We start from the raw sequence: 7,623 nt of genomic DNA, 5'->3' as shown, positions 1-7,623 counted from the left end.
CATATTCATATCCAACTCTTCCACCCCCTACCCTACTCTCTGTTTTATAGAGATGCTGGGCTAACTCCATGCACTTGTCCCAAATGCATAAATAAAGGCTTTAATAACGTGATGAGGAGCTATTTCTCATGCATTGTAATAGCTCTCAATTCCAAATGGACGGAGAAGAGCAGGGTAGGGTGGTCATGTCTGTACAGAGGGGAAGATAAACTCTGCTTTCCATACTTTTCTGGAGAAGCTGCTTTCTCATTGTGGCATTAAGGGGAACAAATGTGCGCAACTGATTTCTAGAATATCACTCTTCAAAACAATCCCCATGGCCTTTTCCCCTTTAAGTAGGCTCTTACATCCGCTCTTCCTTATTTTCTCATTTATGCGTTAAAATTAAATTAATCGACCACGAAGGGACTCGAACCCTCAATCTTCTGATCCGAAGTCAGACGCCTTATCCATTAGGCCACGCGGTCACGTTGAGCACAGCAACAGTAGTAGTGAGGACATCATGTATTATAACCAGAAAGCAAGAGTTCGTGAGAAGTAGGAGCAGAGTGCTTTCACTTTCTAAGACTAATTGTAATGCTAGTTTCCCTCAGACTGTGCTGCGACTCCTGCGAGGAAAGCTGACAGTACCCTTTGCTTCAATTCCACATTTGTACTGCGTGTGGGAAAACGCTTCCTTGAGCCTTTTAAAACTGTATTGGCCATAATAATAATAATTAATTACATCCAAAATCAGGGGGGTTTGGTTTTATTTTATAGGCAAAACCGTCACTTTCTTTCAAATCGTATTTCAGCCATTTAACTTTCTAGTTAAAATGTCTATTTACATCCTAAAATAGACTACTTAAGGCTATGGTCACAATTTGTAAAACAGATTGGCTTTCATAAACTGCTGCATGCAAGCACTGGGGTATGACTACATATTTAAAGAGGGGGGAGAGTTCTATTTTAATTGGGCGGGGGAAATGAAACCCGACGTCAAATGCTTCAAGGACATTAGATGCCACTGTCCTTTTCCCAGGCTGGTTTGTACTGGTGCACGCAGCAAGCAGAGCTGCGTGATAAATCGTCACCCCAAACGGGATTCGAACATTGAACTCATTGCTCTAAGACACAAAGACCTTTCCTTCCAGCCACGGAACCTCATCGGCAGCATCTGCTGCGATCGTGCTACTAGTATGTGACGCAAAGAGCTGCCCGCTGCTCCTGTCAATCATTAGTGTGCCCCCCCCCCCCAAGGTATAAACCCCACTCTCCCCATGCTCTCGCCTCCCCTACCGCTTTGTTTGCAAAGGGAAGTCATGCTAGTGTGGCCGGAGTCTGCTCTTCCTGCCCCACCGCTCTCCTCTCTCGCGGCTGGCTCAGCGGTGCCTCCAAGGGACAGGGGGCTGCGAAGCAGTTTGACAGGCCAGGGTGTGCGAGGACAGCGAGCAGTGCGGGTGATTTCCATTCCTGTCCTAAGAGGCGCAGCGATAACTCTTAGCTAACAGTGCAGAGGAAGGAAAGGGAGCTTCTCTTTGCGCACGTTCCTGATTCAGGAGGCGCTGCGGCACGGGGAGCGCCAGACGAGATTAGTTCGGAGACTGAAGTGAGGGTTTAGGGAGGAAAAAACAATCTAATTTCATTTGGACGAGGGTATATATACAGAAAATATAGGAGAAATACATTCAGCCAGCAGAGAGTTAAGTAGGAGCGTGAAGCAATTGTTCTCACCAAGCCCCAGTGGCCTAATGGATAAGGCACTGGCCTCCTAAGCCAGGGATTGTGGGTTCGAGTCCCATCTGGGGTGGAATACTTTTACTTTTTTAAAAGCCAACCGTATCGCCAGGCAGCATCTAAATTCGGTGCCTGTCTGCAAATTTAAACCGCACCTCATTTATTGAGCTCCAGTTTTCTCAACAGATAAGAGACTGCGGATCTGTGTGATCAGTTCCTGGCTGGTTGATTGCCCAGCAAAATCTAGTGTGATGCCTTTAGAGTTTTTTGTTTGTTTGTTTGCTAATCCCATCTAGTGTGAATTTTTGCTCCTATTAGGGAAAGTAGATCTATTCAGCAGCAATCTACCAACTTACGCTCCTCAGTTGAGCTCTAATATTGGCTGTTGTTTTGTTTTTGTTTTTGTTTTGTTTTTATTCCCCACCTCCGTATTTTAATAAGCATTAAATACGTTTTGGTCTTCCTCATCTCCCTTTCCCACTTCTCTGTAATGGGGTCAAAGAGGGAACCAGATCCCCCCCTTCAAAGAGAGGTAGGGGAAAAGGATACCTGCTCTGCTTCATGGAGGCAGGGAAGATGCATGGAGTTGGGTGGCAGAGGCTGGCTGTGCCTTGAAGGTGTTCAGTGGTTCGAGTGTCATAGACAGGAATATGCATGCTGTTGAGATCCTATGGCAGGGGTGGGGAATTTAGGGCGGGGGACTTGCCTGGATTCATCCTCCCAGGCTCAGGGCTCTCCCCAACATTAGGGAGCCCGCACTGGCGCTGCAGCCCCTCTCCCCCACCATCCTCCCATGGGGCTGGAGCACACAAAATCTACTAGCCTGGTCCCCCTAGGTTCTGGTGTGTGTGGGGAGTGTCTTTCTACTTGTCAATTGGGGGCCATGTCGGTGAGGCCCCTGCTGTAGGGGCTCTGTGGCAGAAAAAGTTTGGGAAACCCTGGTCTAGATGGTGCTTGCTCCTGCCATAAGTGAGGGGGAGTGGAGGTCTCTTCCATGATTCTCTGGGATTCTCTGAGGGTTTGACCGTTTTTTTTTTTTTTTTTTTTTTTTTTTAAATTCTTGCTTGTTTTCTCCGGTGCTAATTTTTTTCTGTGGATTGGTGGACTCTGACCCAGAAAAGGTTCTCCACCCCTCTCTTACAGGAACCACAGCTGCCACACCACGTTGTACGTCAAGGAGGAACTGCCTGGGAGGCCACAAGCTGCCTTTCCAGCCTGCTCCTGCTGTCTCCAGATTGTGTGGTTTTCATCTATTACATCACTGATGCTTTGGCACTTGAGGTGGCAACTGCTTGAAAGGGATTAGAAGCAGGGATACTCCTTTGAAGGACAAACTGCCTCCAGAGAATAGCAGGTTGGGCCTGGCTAGTCACCACAATAATCTCAGTGCTATTCCACCACTGCCCCTCCTGGAGGCATCCTTGTAGCTCATCTGGTTATTTAGCTGGTGCATAAGGGCATCCTTACCCCTAACTGGGAGCAAACTATATATCTAAAACTATTGCTCAGTTCCCAGCAGCAGCTCCTTCCCATTTCTGAACTCAGGGCGCAATCATGTGGCTTTTTGATTCACTCCAGGGCTACGTCTACACTGCAGGCTTCTTGTGCAAAAATTGTTTTGCACAAGAGTTCTTGTGCAAAAGGTCTTCCACAAGAGCGTATCCACATTGCCGTGTGTTTTTGTGCAAGAGATGTGCTTTTGAGCAAGAGCATCCATGGCAGTGTGGACGCTCTCTTGTGCAAGAAAGCTGTGATGGCCATTTTAGCCATAGGGCTTTCTTGCGCAAGAAACCCCTGTTGCCTGTCTACACTGCCATCTTGTGGAAGAGCTCTTGCGCAAGAGGGCTTATTCCTCGTGAGGAGAGGAAAAGCTTCTGGATGAAGCCCTGTTTTCCAATGCTGTACTGTAAATTTACTTGCACAAGAACGTGCGTGCAGTGTAGACACCCAGCAAGTTTTTGTACAAGAGCAATTGTTCTTGTGCAAAAAACCTGCAGTGTAGACGTAGCCCAAGGGTTTTATGAAAACGCTATTCTCTGCTGTTGATTTTTCCTTTTCTGTTTTACTCAGACAGATTCACTGGCTGTTATTCAAATGTGTATCCCGAAATAGCATTGCAGTGTAGACATACTATAAGGGCAACTGAATCAATTTAGCTGGACACACTTTCCAGCTGAAGTTAACAGATTCTGCTAGCAAGACTCATCTTCTTTCTTTTGTCTTCACTATTTATTTTGACTCTGATCACACCCAGAGTGTGCTAGGGGTTTCCAGATTCATAAGGAAAAATTATGAGTTTGGCTTCCTAACACTTCTGTAGGTGCTTATTTATGAATCTTTGCTTCACCTTTTCAAGCTTTCCAACCATAATCATGAGGGATCTTAAGTTTATTTTTAAAGACAGTTGAAATTCTTATGGAATCACTAGCTTTCAAAAGCTGATAAAAACACCAAATGTCACTAGACTTGTGATAAATTTTGCCAGCTCTTGCAATTTTATCCATCTTTATATACCTTTCTTCCAGGAGTGGGGAACTTTTTTTGGATCGGGGGCTGCTGAGCCACAAACAAATCAGTTGGGGGCCACATACAAGTGTGAAGCAAAAAACAAACAAAAAAAACCCTCGCTGATGATGCCCCAAACTGAGGAGAGAGACACCCTACATTCCCCTGTATGTGTGAAAGACATTCCATACATTCACACCAGAACCTAGGGAGGCTCAGACTAGAAGATTCTGTGTGTTCCAGCCCCAACAGGGGGCAGTGGAGGGGGCTGGAGTGTCAGTGCAGACTCCCCAATGCTGGGGGGAGCCCCAAGGGCCGGATCCAGGCAAGCTGGGGAAAGGGGGAAGCCGCATCTGGCCCCTGGATCTTAGGTTCCCCACCCCTGTTTTATTTTATGTCATTTTTCATTCAAGGAAGGCAAACCCGGCCATTATGCTTTTCTAGCCCACAGATCTTCATTGTCCACTGCTAATTATGCTTCCCTTTCTTTAATTAGGCAAAACTTAGTTATACATCTTTGCTTAAAAGTTCATCAATATGCAAAAGTGTCAGCAAGAGAAGCAAGGCTTTATATTAACTGTTTGGGATTTAAGATATTTGCAAAGGCTTTAAATGGAAAAGCTCTGCCCTGAGAAAGCAAATTTGTCTGCAGGGAACATGTCTCTCCTAAAAGCACTTGAACTATGGTGAGCCCACAATCTCTGTTAGGAGGCCATTAGGTCACCAAGGGCGCATGCAAGTGCTTAGCTGCAGTATCTCTTAACCAAGTTTGCCATCCAAAGCTATGGGGAAAAGAGCCAGCTGCTAATTCATTAGACAATTCCCATAGAAGTGCTCTAGAAGGGTGCAGCTACACAGCAGCGTTATTTTGCAATAACAGCAATTATTCTGAAATAAGAATGTAAGCGTCTATGCAGCAATTCCGTTATTTCAAAATAAATTTGAAATAATGGATGGTTTATTCCGACTTCTGTAAACCTCTTTCCACGAGGAATAATGCCTCTTCCAAAACTGCTATTTCGAAATAGCTGTAGTGTGGAAGTTCCACTGCTGCTATTTCAAAATAGCTCCACCCCCCAGGGCATTCAAAGTAATAACTCCCTCGTGCTTCCTGAGGCTCTAAATTGAGGTGGCACATCCACATTAGGGGAGCCTGCTTCAGACTAATTTTGAGACTTCCCCGTAGTATTTCTTCCGGAATAGCTTATTCCAAAATAAGTGTGCAGTGTAGACGTATCCAAAGTGTGCAAGACCAGGCTCAGCAGCGTTTCACTGATCATCCTACATGTATTCCTCCCCATCACCTCTGTTCAGACAGTCACTTGCTTTTGTTGGACTTTCAATCGCTGTGGTGGCTCCATCAGTCGTTTTCCCTTTCATTGTTGCATGGCCTACACTAGAGGCATCTTTTACTGCTTGCCGAGTGGGTTATTTTTAGTGTTTGACTGGTCTGTGCATAACTTTCATTTCTGCCTTATGCTTAAATTTAATTCTTTGAGTAGTGAGTTCAAAATTGCCTAACCTGTCATGTCTGGAGTAATTATCCCTGTGATACAAGCCCACAACCCTGTGGTAATTGTGCTCCTGAGGGTGACTGGCATGTCCATGCAGCCCCTGAAGACATCAGAGCAGGGGGTCTCCACATGCTATCCTTGCCTGAAGACACCATTCCTGCAACTTCCAATGATCAGTAATGGAGAACAGTGGCCAGTAAAGGTGGGGGTTGATGCCTGTAGATGAGGGAAGGACATGGAGCCACTTCTGTACATGGAGTGGTACAGGCCAGGGCAAGAATAATCCTGCCTTAACTCCACCCATGGGGCAGCTGTCTGGCCACTCCCAGGGTGGGACTCAAGCCCACAACCCTATTTTCCCCAGGTAAATGCCCTATCCCACTCAAGAACCCACCCCACCTTCAGGGGGTCCCTTATTCTGCTTTCCTAATGCAGGAGCTAGATCCATCCCTGGGGCAACCTGTGTTGGCTGTCTAGCTGCTTCCTGAGTGGGATTGGGCCCACCACCCTGTTCTATCACCCTATCCCTGAGTTCACTGGAGATCCCACTCCACGCCCCTACCTTTGGCAGGTCCCTTATCCTGCCCTCTTAGTATGGGACCCAGCTCCATCCCTGGGGCAGCCTGTGCTGGTTGTCCGGCCGCTGCCTGAGTGGGGCTACATCTAGACTGCAAGCTTCTTTCGAAAGCAGCTTTTCTGGAAGAGATCTTCCAGAAAAACGTCTTTCAAAAGAGAGCGTCTACGCAGCAAAAGCACATCGAAAAAGCGTTCTGCTTTTTCGAAAGATAGCGTCCACATTGATTGGATGCTATGTCACATGTAAGGCCATCTGGTTCAGGCAGGGCATTAGGTCACCAGGTGCTTCCAAATGCTGTTGCCTAAATCTAGTTGACGTGGTTAAAGGGACCCCCTGGAGAAGCTGTTTCTCTGCTTCTGCTACATGCTTGCCTACCCTCCAAAGGACAGCAAAGCGTTAGCAGCGCATGCTCTAGTTGCCCAGCTTTTGGATGCCACATTTTTCTTTTTGCCATGGAGCTGGAGCTTCCTCTGAGCATACGATGGCCCCACTCTGCCATGCTGCAGCAGTTTGTGCAGGCTGCCTTCATGGCCCTCCACGAGCTCAACACCAAATTCATTCTAGAGGCTCTTTCCTTGAGCATGGAACCAAAACCTTTGCAACCGCACTCCACAGTGGAGAGTTTTGGAGGCTGGATACCGATTCCAACTGGTGGGACTGGCTGGTCATGGAGTAGTGGGACGACCAGCAGTGGCTCCAAAACTTTCGCATGAGGAAGGCCACCCTTTTGGAGCTGTGTACCTGGCTCACCCCTGCCCTCTGACAACTCAACACCCACCTGTGGCTTGCCATCCCCCTGGAGAAGCAAGTCGCAATTGCCATCTGGAAGCTTACCAGTCAATGGGCAACAGTCAGGCATGGGAAAGTCCTCCATCGGGGCCCTTCTCATGGAGGTAAGGTGCTTTTGGGCTGCAGTCCCTGTAGGGTGGGGGGGTCCTAGAAAAGGGGGACCCTAGGGAAACGGGTGGGGGGTTGTACCATACCATCCCATCCTCACACAGCCCTGCTGCTGGGGGAGCGGCATCATAGGGAGAGCTCCCGGGGCATTTTGGAGGGGGGGGGGGAGAAAAGGGGACAGGCACATCCTAAGGGCTGAGGCACTCCCTCTCATTCTCTGTTTTGTGTGTGTGTTTGTCTCCTCTTGCAGGTTGTGAGGGCCATCAATTCCATCCTGCTGCTCAGGGTCATCTGCCTGGAAGACCTGGAACCGATCATCGCAAGATTTGCCGCCCTGGGTTTCCTGAACTGCGGTGGAGCCACAGAAGGAACCCATACTCCAATCTGCACACCAAGTCATTGAGCAGCCCAGTA

General features: G+C 47.7%; 2 non-coding genes across 2 annotated transcripts; one reads left to right on the top strand and one right to left on the bottom strand.

Annotated features, from left to right (window-relative positions):
- Nucleotides 1-394: 394 nt before the first annotated feature.
- On the bottom strand, nucleotides 395-467 carry TRNAR-UCG (transfer RNA arginine (anticodon UCG)). Its single transcript has one exon. It is a non-coding gene; the product is annotated as a tRNA-Arg (tRNA).
- Nucleotides 468-1,716: 1,249 nt separating this feature from the next.
- On the top strand, nucleotides 1,717-1,789 carry TRNAR-CCU (transfer RNA arginine (anticodon CCU)). Its single transcript has one exon. It is a non-coding gene; the product is annotated as a tRNA-Arg (tRNA).
- Nucleotides 1,790-7,623: the final 5,834 nt, after the last annotated feature.

This window comes from Pelodiscus sinensis, chromosome 20 (assembly GCF_052426305.1).
Source record: "Pelodiscus sinensis isolate ZL-2025 chromosome 20, ASM5242630v1, whole genome shotgun sequence".
Classification (NCBI taxonomy): domain Eukaryota; kingdom Metazoa; phylum Chordata; order Testudines; family Trionychidae; genus Pelodiscus; species Pelodiscus sinensis.
The sequence above is the reverse complement of the archived record's forward strand: the minus strand, read 5'-3'. Positions and strand labels throughout refer to the sequence as shown.